The sequence below is a fragment of the Stegostoma tigrinum genome, chromosome 21 (assembly GCF_030684315.1).
Source record: "Stegostoma tigrinum isolate sSteTig4 chromosome 21, sSteTig4.hap1, whole genome shotgun sequence".
Taxonomy (NCBI): domain Eukaryota; kingdom Metazoa; phylum Chordata; class Chondrichthyes; order Orectolobiformes; family Stegostomatidae; genus Stegostoma; species Stegostoma tigrinum.
Genome location: NC_081374.1, coordinates 36,677,591 through 36,689,559, shown reverse-complemented (window position 1 = coordinate 36,689,559; position 11,969 = coordinate 36,677,591). Strand labels below are relative to the sequence as shown.

Here is an 11,969-nt window from a genome sequence, read left to right as displayed (position 1 = left end):
CTGTTTTGTTTGTTATTGCGGGGAGGGGGTGTGAGGGATGAGTTGCAGGAAATGTGGGAGAAATGGTTGAGGGTGTTCTCGACCATTGAGGGGGGATGTAGCGGTCCTTGAAAAACGAGGACATCTGAGATGTTTGGGAGTGAAATGCCTCATCCTGGGAGCAGATGCGGTGCAGGCGAAGGAATTGGGAATAGGTGATGGCCTTTTTGCAGGAAGGTGAGTGGGAGGAGGAGTGTTGCAGGTAGCCAAGGGAGTCGGTGGGCTTGAAATGGATATTGGTTTCCAGGTGGTTGCCAGAGATGGAAACAGAGAGGTCCAGGAAGGAGAGAGAGGGATCAGAGATGGTCCAGGTGAACTTAAGGTTGGGGTGGAAGGTGTTGGTGAAGTGGATGAACTGTTTGAGCTCCTCGTGGGAGCACAAAGTGGCGCTGATACAGTCATCAATGTAACGGATCAAGAAGTGGGGTTTAGGGCCAGTGGAGCTGTGAAGAGGGATTGTTCCACGTAACATACAAAGAGGCAGGCATAACTTGGGCCCATGTGGGTGCCCATGGTCCCACCTTTGTCTGTAGGAAGTGGGAGGAATTGAAAGAGACGTCATTGAGTTGAAAGAGAAGTTGTAAGAGAAATTGAAAGAGAAGTTGTCAGATTACATGTCCATCCTGAGTATTGAGTATAAGAGTTGGGAGGTCATGTTATGGCTGTACAGGACATTAATTAGGCCACTTTTGGAGTTTTTTGTGCAATTCTTGTCTCCTTCCTATCAGAAGGTTGTTGTGAAACTAGAAAAGGTTCAGAAAGATTTATGAGGATGTTGCCAGGGTTGGAAGGTTTGTGCAATAGACAGGGACTGAATAGGTTGAGACTATCTTCCCTGGAGTGTCAGAGGCTGAGGAGTAACCTTACAAAGGTTTATGAAATCATGAGGGACATGGATACGGTTAGTAGGCAGGTCTTTTCTTTGGGGTGGGGGAGTACAAAACTAGAGACCATAGATTTAAGGTGAGAGGGGAAAGATATAAAAGGGAGCTAAGGGGCAGCTTTTTATCGCAGATTACGGTGTGTGTATAGAATGAGTTGCCAGAGGAAATGGTGGATGCTTATGTGATTGCAACATTTAAATGGGAGCTGGATGGTAATATGAATAGGAAGGATTGATATGGATATAGGCCAAATGTTGGCAAATGAAACTAGATTTTTATAGGATATCTGGTTGGCATGGGTCCGTTTCCATGCTGTGTACCTCTATGACTCTATGATTGACATTTGAGACGATGCTGTGGCTTTAAGAAGTGCCCTTTGTCTTTTTTTTTAAAGAGCGACTTTAAGAAAGCAGTAATGAGCTGTAAACTTGAGAAGCCAATAGAGTAAACAGCTTGTGAGGCATTGGGTTTTTTAAAAATTGGAACAATAGAAGCAGACTGGCTGTGTGTGGCTAGCTCTCACCTACCAGGATTCGTGGTTTTATTTTTAGTTTCTAAGTTTAGCTTTAAGCAGTTGGTGTTGAAGTCTCAGCAGGGCAAAAGATGCTGGAGTTTTGAAGAAGTAGAAGCCATCCTTTTCCTCTTTTGGTTACAGATGGAAGCTGGGGTTTCTCTCTGTTGTTAGGTTGCCTGTGAGAGAAATCTATTTTCCTGAATTTGTTCTTTTGCCAAGGGGTATGTTTATGGGATGTTATTATATTGGAATAATTAATTATTAACAGTAACTGTATCTCTTACTTAAGGTTTCCAATAAAGTCATTTGAAGTTCTTCTTTCTTTTGTTGTATTTAACTACATTGTTTAAATAAATGTGTTTTGCTTAACATCCAATAGTTTGACCAATCAAATTGCACCTTGAACACAACATGTTATTTTTGCTTTTAAAATAAAAAAAGTTAGAGTCTGGGCTACCTTCTTAAAATATTTTGAATGGGCCTGGTCTGATCCATAATACAGTTACCCTTCAAGGCTGGTCTGAATTCTAATCTAGGCAGGTTGACTCTGCTTGTCAAGACATTGCCCTAAGAGATGAACCAGACAATTTTGTTGAGGTTCACAAGATGCAGTGTATACATGTCCTTTCTGTCTGCAAAGACCAGGGCTCTATTATAAAAATATGTGCAGCTTCTGGCAGATTCAAGTGCATCACATTGCAAGCCTAGCTGACAATGCAAAATTGGTTGTCAGTGTAATACCTTGCATGCTCAATGTTATCTAGCAAATATTATGCTATTATGGAATCACACCTAATATTGGACACCATGCTTTGGATTTTGCGCGTGTGGGCTGGTTGGGTACATTTAGCTTGTTGTTAAGACATAAAGGGGATATGCCTGTTTGCTACAATCCACCAGTTAAAATCTTGAGGGGTCTGGACAAATAGGGAGAAACTGTGCCGTGTTGACAGAAGAGTTTTGGGGGACAGAGGACCCAGAAATCTAAAAGAGTGAGTGAGATGAGGACTTTGTGCTTCTCATACTGTGTGAGAGACAATGGAGTCAGCAGCTTTTCATACTGCATGACAGAGCAGGACAGCAACTTCATAAAGAGAAGAGTGGACCCGCGTGAGAAGGGTAGTGGCAGAAGGAGATAAAAACAAGCCGCAGGGGACCCCTTCAACAGGAAGCAGATGATTGATGGATATTTTGTCTATGTCTCGTTTGTGTGGCCAAGTGCTTCATTATTGCAGCTGAAGAGTAGTTAATAATTTATTTTTAAAATAGGTAACGTACAAATTAATTAATTACGTAAGAATAGACATGGCTAGAAGGGCAATGTGTTTTAGCTGTAGTACGTGGGAGCTGGTGCATGCAAGTGCAATCCACAATGGCTACATCTGCAGCAGATGTGGGCTGCTTAAGGGACGTCAGCTCAGAGTCACACCAGAACACAACAGGAAGTGCGATTCAGTCGCTCAGTAGTTAGCACTGCTGCCTTACAGTGCCAGAGACCTGGGTTCAATTCCAGTCTTGGGTGACTGTCTGTGTGGAGTTTCCACGTCCTCTCTGTGGCTGCATGGGTTTCCTTCAGGTGCTCTGGTTTCCTCCCACAATCCAAAAATGCATAGGTTAAGTGGTTTGGCCCTGCTAAATTGTCCTGTGATGTTCAAGGATATGCAGGTTAGGTGGATTAGCTATGGTAGATGTGGGATTGTGGGAATAGGGTAGATGCTCTTCAGAGAGTCAGTGCAGACAAATGACCTGTTTCTACACTGTCGGGATTCTAAGGGGGAAGGAGGTGCCTGGATGTTGTGTTTCTTGAGACAGCCACACCCCTTAGGTTCATTACTTCAAATTTGGTCTTAAGTCAGGGACAATAATATGTTACTGAGAATGAGGATGGTATAGGGATCCAGAAAATAGCTTTAGAGGAGCCTTAGCCGCCTTCAATAAGTTCAAGATCTTGTTCCTGCTTTTGACAGGGGCACAAACTGCCGGGAGTATGTGTGAACTGACCACAGCACATTGGTTCAGAGCACCATTCACTTGGGTTTGGGACAGAAAAATGTTGGATTACGAAGGGATAGCATAGTTAAGGAAGTAGATACTGTTCTCTGCAATAAAGTCAGAGAATACAGGATTCTGTATGACCTACCTAGTGCCAAGTGTTAGGGCATCTGTTCTGAGCTAGAAAAGAATTTGGATTGGTAAGGGAAGAATTCAGTTCATAGGAGGTTCATAGAATCCCTGCAGTGTGGAAGCAGGCCAATCGACACATCCAGTCCACATCAACCCGCCGAAGAGTATCCAACCCAGACTCACCCCCTAACCTAGCCCTCTAACCTTGCATTGCACATGGCTAATCCACCTAACCAGCACATTCTTGATCACTATGGGCAATTTAGCATGGCCAATCCACCTAGCCTGCACATCTTTGGACTGTGGTAGGAAACCAGAGCACCCAGAGGTAACCCACGCAGACATGGGGAGAATGTATGAACTCCACACAGACAGTCATCCAAGGGTGGAATCAAACTTGTGTTCATGGTGCTGTGAGACAGCAGTGCTGACCAGTGAGCCAACTGTGAGCATTATATATAAACCAGAAATAATTGAGATGTGTAAGAAAGGCACTGTAATTATCATAGCGGACTATAATCTGCACATAGGTTGGATTAATCAAATCGGCAAGTGTAACATGGAAGACGAATTCGTAGAGTGAGTCAGTGATTGTTTCTTAGTGCAGGATGTTGCAGAATTTACCCGAGAACAGATTATTTTGGGTCTAGTAATGTCTAATGAAGTGACATTAAATAGAGATCTCATAGTTAAGGATCCTTTGTGGGGGAAGGGTTAGCCACATAATAGAATTACAAATTCATCTTGAGGGAGGGCAACTTGAGTCTCAAACTAGTGTCCTCGATTTAAATAAAGGCATTTACAGAGGTGTGAAGAAAGAGTTGTTTAAAGTGGTCTGGGAAAATCAATTAAAGGAAGAATGTCAGTGGGTGAACAGTGACAGACTTTTAAGCAGATATTTCATAATTTACAGCAAAAACGCATTCTGCCCAAAATGAAGGACCCATTGAAACTGTGAACAATCCATGGTTGACAAAACACAGTCAAGAAGTTTATCAAATCAAAAATTAAACCGGTCAAGCACTGAAAAACTAATGGTAGTCTAGAGGATTGGGATTCTTTTTAAGGACTAAAAAGCTAATAAAGAGGGAAGAAATTGAATATAAAAATAAGTTGGCAAGAAATATAAAAACAAACAGCAAGAGATTCTACGTGTGTATAAGAAGAGAATAGCCGAGGTAACTGGTGGGAAACTTAGAGGAGGCAACGGGGAATTAATAACAGGAAACAAGGAAATAGCAGATAATTAACATCAATATTTTACATTGCTCTTCACAGCGAGGAGACTATAAACATTCCAAAGATCTCAGGTTAAGCAAGATTCTAATGGGAGGAGCAACCTTATAACAGTTTATATCACAAGGGATAAAATAATTGATGAACTAATGATATTGAAGGCAAACAAATTACTATGATCAGATGGCCTGTATCCGCAGGTTTTAATGTCAGTGACTGCAGAGATAGCGGGGATATTGGTTGGAACATTCCAGAACTCACTGCATCCCAGGAAGATCCCAGAAGATTGGAAAACTTTTCAATGTGGCACCCTTAAATAAAAGCCTAAAGAACTGTGGATGCTGTAAATCAGGAACAAAAACAGACGTTGCTGGAAAAGCTCAGCAGGTCTGGCAGCGTCTGTGAAGAAAAAAATCAGAGTTAACGTTTTGAGTCTGGTAACCCACACTCAGAACTGATGGTAGCTGTGAAAACATCAGTTTATATGCAGAAAATAGGGATGGAGAATAGGGTAAGGAGTAAACACAAAGTTAGAGCCCAAAGAGAGAGAAAAGTAGTTGCATAGACAAAGGAGTTGAGAATAATCTGGCGAGAAGGGTGAATAGTTGTTAATGGGGACTGTTCATGACTAATAATAGGTAGTGAGTAATGACAGGCTATGTGATAACATAGGAGAGTTAGGTCCTTAAATTATTGACCTTCATTTTGCAAGTCCAGAGGGCTGCAGGGTCGCCAAGCAGAAAAGGAGATGTTGTTCTTGCAGCTTGCACTGAGCTTCGCTGGAACACCGCAGCAAGCCACAGACAGAGATGCCAGCCAAGGAGCAGGGTGTTGTATGATCAGAGATAGCAAGAATGGCAGATGCTGGAGTCAGAGTCAAAACGCAGTGGAGCCAAAGGAACATAGAAGGCCGTGCAGCATCAGAGGAGCAGGAGAGTCAATGTTCCGGGTTTTCACCTTCCATCAGGACTGCGGAGGGGGAAGGGAAATGGGAAATAACTACTCCCATCTCCTACAAACTAAAGGATGGTTATAGGCACCAGTTCAGGTCCAAGCGAGGCCTTCCTCTTCGTGGAACAGTCCCTCTTCTGATGTTACCCTGGCACTATCTCCCACCTCTTCCTCTGCTACAGTGATGACTGTACTGGGGCTGCCTTGTGCTCCCATGAGGAGCTTGAACAGTTCATTAACTTTACCAACATTTTTTACCCCAACCTCAAATTCACCTGGACCATTTCCAATACTTCCCTCTCCTTCCTGAACCTGTCTGTCTCCAACTCCTGTAACGATCTCAGCGTTGACATCTATTTCAAACCCACCAACTCCCATAGCTATCTTGACTACACCTCTTCTCATTCACCCTCCTGTAAGAATGCAATCCCATTCTGCCAATTCCTCTGTGTCTGTTGTATCTGCTCCCAAGTTGGACCATTCCACTCCTACTTCAAGGACCACATCATACCCCCTCTGTTGATCCATAATGCTGCCAGCCGCATCTTTTGCATTTCCCACACTTCTGCTCTCAAAACCCCTCCCCTCAACAAAAATAAAGATAGAATACCCCTTGTCCTCACATATCACCTCACCAATATCTGCATCCAGCGCATCATCCTCGCCACCCACAATCTGATCCCACAATCAAAGATATATTTCCCTTCTCATCCCTATCTGCCTTCACACTGTGACTCTCTCGTCTACTCCACACTCCCCACTAATCCCACCACCTCCGGCACCTTCCCTTGTGACCACAGGAAATGCTATACCTTCCCCTGCATCCCCCTCTCACCTCCATCCAAGGCCCAAAACAAACCTTTCATATCTGACAGGGATTCACCTGTACATCCTCCAAACTGGTCTACGTCTGTTGCTCCTGACGTGGCCTCCTTTATGTCGGTGAGACCAAGCGCAGACTCGGTGACTGATTCACAGAGCATCTGCACTCTGAACGCTATAATCAATAACACCTTCTGGTTACCAACCATTTTAACTCCCCCTCCCACTCCATGGGTAACATGTCCATCCTTGGCCTCCTCCAGTGTTACAAGGACGCCACCCGGAAACTGGAAGAGCAACACCTCACATTCCGCCTTGGGAGTCTATAGCCTGATGGCCTCAACACAGAGCTCACCAGTTTCAAAATCTCCCCACCCCCTGGCCTCATCCCATGTCCAACTCTCCCTCTTATCCCAGCCTCTTTGATCTGATGCTACCTACCCATCTTCTTTCCCAGCTACGTGCCCCACCCTTCGCACTGCCTAATTTCCACCAACCATCCACCTATCAACATCCTACCCACCTCCAGCTCCACCCCTCCTCTCCGTATTTATTTCCCAGCTCCCTTTTCCCTTCCCAGTAAACCCAAAATGTCGACTTTCCTGCTCCTCTGATACTGCCTGACCTGCTGTGTTCCTCCAGTCCCACATTGTATAGGCTACAAAGATGTTTTGGCAAAAGAATTAGAGGCAACACTAGGAAAAACGCTGTTGCACAGTGAGTGGTTAGCATAAAAAGAGTTGAATAATTATGTGATGAGAAAATATTTGCAGACATTTAGGGAAAAGGTGGCTGACTGGGTCTAGCTGAGTTGCTCTTGCAAAGAAGAATGAATACATTGGCTGGATGGTTTCCTTCTGTGCTGTAGCCCGTCTGTGATCTATTGACAAGTAGCAGGGCATTTTAATCTTTGTCAGTAGCATTAAACAAGTGATATTGCTTCAACTGACTGCTCTATAGCTCTCTTGATTTAACTTCCCAGACTTCCAATCATTCAGATACCTTATCACCAAGAGCAGGAATAAACAGAACATTTGGATAATTAGTAATGCTGCTGGACCATTTCAGTATCATTCAGGAGGTGTCATTCTGAAATTGTACAGTACCTTGGGTGCTCTGTTTGGGTTTTGGTTACCAAAATATAAATCGTTCAAGTTGTGGAAATAGTGCAGAGAAAATCAATAATTCTTAATGTCCTTAAAAGTAATTGAAGCTGGCCTTTTTTAAGTAAAAAAGGAGCTAACAGGATAAATCTGTAGGACTGGAGCAGAGTATGTCAAAATAGTAGGCCAGAAAGAGGTTTAAAACAAGTGAAAAGCGTGTTTAGATCGACAGGAGAAAGAACATTTTTAGCTAAAATTAATCAACATTTTTGTAGTATCCCATAGCTTGGTGGGAATGTAGGATTTGGATTAATTCAAGAGTTATTGACAGAGGGATCTTAGTTTTTCTTTATTTGGAGCTCTGAGTCAGGAGGGGCTTGGCTTGTCTTCTTTTGCTCTATTTCTCCTTTGACATTACACAGAATGGCTAGACAGTGTCAACAAGAAATTCCTGGAATCTATACCAGGGTCAAGGAACATTAGGAGAGAATTCCAGATATCCTGAAATGTTTTTAGGATAGTTTAGGGGATGTAAATTGAAAAAAAATTGTCAAAAAATTTAGTGTATACTTATTTGAAAGGAAGACTAGTGGTGTTGAATCTTTATTTTTACTCATTCAGGAATATAGGTATCATTGACAAGACAGTATTTATACCCTACACCTAACTGCCCTTGAGAAGATGCTGGTAAGTTGCCACCTTCTTCGTTGCTGTTACCCATGGGTGTGGGTACAGCGCTGTTAAGGTGATCTTTTACAGGATTTTAACTTAATGTTACTGAAGGAACGGAGATCTAGTGAGAGACTTGGGTGGTAAGGTGAACAGCTGCAGACCTTGCCCCCACAATCTGGTATGAAAAATCCTGCTCATTGTTTCAACTCTCACCACACCCATCTGGGAAATTTAAATTCAGTTAATAAAGCTATCAAAAGAACAAGCCAGTACCTATAATGATGAGCATGAAACTACCAGGTAATTGCAAAAAAACCAGTCTGGATCCCAAATGTCCTTTCGGGAACTATATGTATGCCTCCAATACGCGCCTCCAGACCACAGAAAGATGATTGACTCTTAACTGCCCTTTGAAACAACTACCAAATCGCATAATTATATCAAATTTATAGCAAAATTACAATAAGAATAACACCTGTAAGACACACAAATGTATGAATAAGAATTGAAGCAGGAGTAGCATTGTCGTTGGCACTGGGCAGGATAAAGGTACACACAGTCCAATTGAATGTTATTGCCCTGCTGTGCATTCCTTGCACTTTTTAGAGATCAGTTTGTAAGTTTTATACTGGGCTGTGACAGTGCAGATCATTTTAACCTTTGTGTTTATGCAATCTGAGCAATATAGGATTAGTTCACAATGAGTTTTGGATGAAGGATATAACCTGTGTCTGATATGATATTGTTTGAATTACACTATCACCAGAAATTAGTATTTCTCCCAGAGTGTTTAACTTCAATTGAATTTACCCAACTGGTCTTTGAAATAGCCTACCAAATCACAGAGTTGTATCAAATATTCCTGTAAAACTAAATTAAGAATAACACTTTGACATATAGATGTGTCAATGTACAAACTCAGAGCAGGGGTTAATAGATGCAGCTTAATGGAATGGGTTGGGGTAATATAAATGCTCCTCCCAGGGTGCAAATTTGGCGATGCTTCGGGTAGAAATCACCAACCTCTTCCATGTCTAATTCTCATCTCGTGATTTCACAGGCCAAAAATTGAACAGGTTCTACAATGGGCAGACAATCTGCTAACCTTATCATGCCTAATCACCAACACGGGAGATCAGCTTCAGTGCATATGACTTTCAAACCCATTTATATTTCACCAACTGCTCCTTTCAGACAATGTAACTAGGGAAAACAATGCTATTCAATACATTGAAAATAGACCAAAGTGCCAATCCACATTATTCTCGCTGAGAAAGATCAAGATAGTAATCTTAAAATTGAGTCTGCTGTTAAACAAAGGTAAACTGCGTGTTCAGTTCGGTGACATGCTATGTAGTTTTTGGCATTTGTATTTCCTTTCCAATTCAGCTTGTACTCTGTTATTTCACATCTCACAGTCAATAGGAATCATGACCGCAGTAATAAACCACAGTCTGGAATCCTGTTTGTAAAGTATTCTGCTTTAAAAAAGTGTGCCTGCTTTAATATCACAGCTAAGGAATAGTTGAATTCTGCAGTCATTTCTTTGAGGTTAGAATTGCACTGAATCATTTCCAGCATCACGTGCCTTCCCCACACTATCCCAGTGTAAGCAGGCCAAACAAATCTATTTTATGGCACTGCTGATTTCCCAGATGCTGTTGGAGCCAGTTATGGCACAGATGAGCTCAGGCACTGGTGGAACATACAGGCAAACGGTGAGGTGCCAAAAGAAATCAGACAGACGGCAGAGGTCTGAGTTTAACAGAACTAACTGTGCAGGTGAGTTGAATGTTTGTCATTCTCCCCAGAAGTTGTTGATTGACTCTGCGTATTTGTTAACTTTAGAATTGTTGTTGTGGTTGAATGGGAAGGCTGCTGCTGTGGGACAGGCAAAGCAGTGAAAGTAAACTGAAGCTTTTCATAGATATCTTCTCAAGATATTTCCTTCTGTCAGCATAACAGAAGGCAGATGTTCATGTAAAATTTTCTTAGACATTGCAACCCAAGGCCCTTATTTTTATAAATCTGCTCCTGTATATTTATATCCCAATTTGACCCTAAACAATTCAAACTCCTGTCACTTTACTCTTTTATGTTATTAGATTAAATGTGTTCAACTCCAAAGTTTTACAGTTTCAAATCAAGATCCCAGACGCGAAAAAAGTAAGGTTTTAAGGACTGAGAACAATTGTGAAACAGATGTTTAAAGGGGCTGGATGGTGAGGATGTTCAGCTTAAAATGATATTTGTTGTAACCCATTCCCACATCGTTCCAGCCATGTCAAGTTCCACTGGCTTATGTGGCCTCAATCCTCATCCTCACTTCCAAATCACTCCATGGACTCGCTACTGCTTTCTTCTGCAATCTCCTCCAGCAATACAGAATTACAGAATCCTGCAACACAGAAGGAGACCATTTGATCCATCATTGCCTGTGCTGATTCTCTCTTCACTTTAAAAAATGCTCTGTGCCTTCTGCAAACTGTTAATTCTCCCTCTTTGCTCTGGGCTCAATGGTGATGGTCCTTTAAGCACAGTATCAATACCCACTGCAGAAGCCTCTCTACCTTGTACTTTGTCACCTTCTTTGTTGCTTTCATCAGTCTCTTAAAACAAAAAACTTTTCCCAAATCCTCTTTTCCTGTGTGCTTCTGTTGTTCACCAGCTTGTCCACAGCTCTCAGACATCTGTGTGAATACAATGACTCCACCTGGAAAGGTAATTTACAACTAAATAATAATAAGTGAATAGATGAATTTTGATTAAGGGCACCAATTGAAACCTTTCTTCTTTGAGGTATTGATTAGCCTACTGAGTGAGACCTTGATGTTGAAATAATGGAAAACCTGATTGGCCTTAACTTTTGTCCATAATTGGTACAGTGACTTCAGATTATCAGCAAAGTTGCACCACTTTGCTGTTAGTTTTGTGAAAATGGCAGTTCTTTATCCACTTCACCTTCAAAATGCAGTGAATGTTGTGAATGTCTAGGTATTTGAATGCTAGTTACAGACTAAACCTACTACAGATGGGTAGGTACTGTAGAGTAAGTACTCTTTTATAACGGCATGATATTTCTTAGCTACAGCCAATCAACAACTCTGACTCTGTAAAAACAATTACTGCAAATCTCATTTCATCAGATTTTTGGCTATGTTATGGAGATTTAAAAAATCTATCGAACTTAAAGCTATGCCACTGCAATACCTCCTGTTACTGCCTTTACTACAACTGTGCTTTTTTCTTCTTAATTTTCTTTCTTGTCTCTTTCTTTCCCCTTTTAATCCAATCTGCATTCCCCTGTAGAAAAACAATTGCAGGTTCTGGAGAAGAGTCACACCAAACTTGAAATGCTAACTGACTCTAGTTGAGAATCTCTTCGGTTTCTCTCTTCACAGATGTTACAAGGACTGTCGAGTTTTTCCAGCATTCTCTGTGTATGTTTCTACATTTCCCCTTCTTTATTAATTTCTCATTATCTGATTTAACATTAAAATCACATCCTTCTCACTCCTTCCATGATTTGTTTCTTAATCCCCAAATCCAATTGCTTAAAGAGGTATACAGTTGGTTACCCTATTCACCTAGGTCCCAGATGCCCTGCTTCCTTTACTGCAATAC

The 11,969-nt window shown here is 41.8% G+C and overlaps 1 protein-coding gene across 3 annotated transcripts in view; it reads left to right on the top strand.

Moving 5' to 3' along the window:
- Positions 1 to 9,992: 9,992 nt before the first annotated feature.
- The window catches only part of LOC125463012 (tetraspanin-18-like), a 128,065-nt gene continuing 126,088 nt past the window's right edge, over positions 9,993 to 11,969 (top strand). For all 3 annotated transcript variants that reach the window (XM_048553623.2, XM_048553613.2, XM_059653447.1), the window contains exon 1: positions 9,993 to 10,127. The gene's annotated coding sequence lies outside the window, so the exon portion shown is untranslated. The remainder of the gene's footprint in view (positions 10,128 to 11,969) is intronic.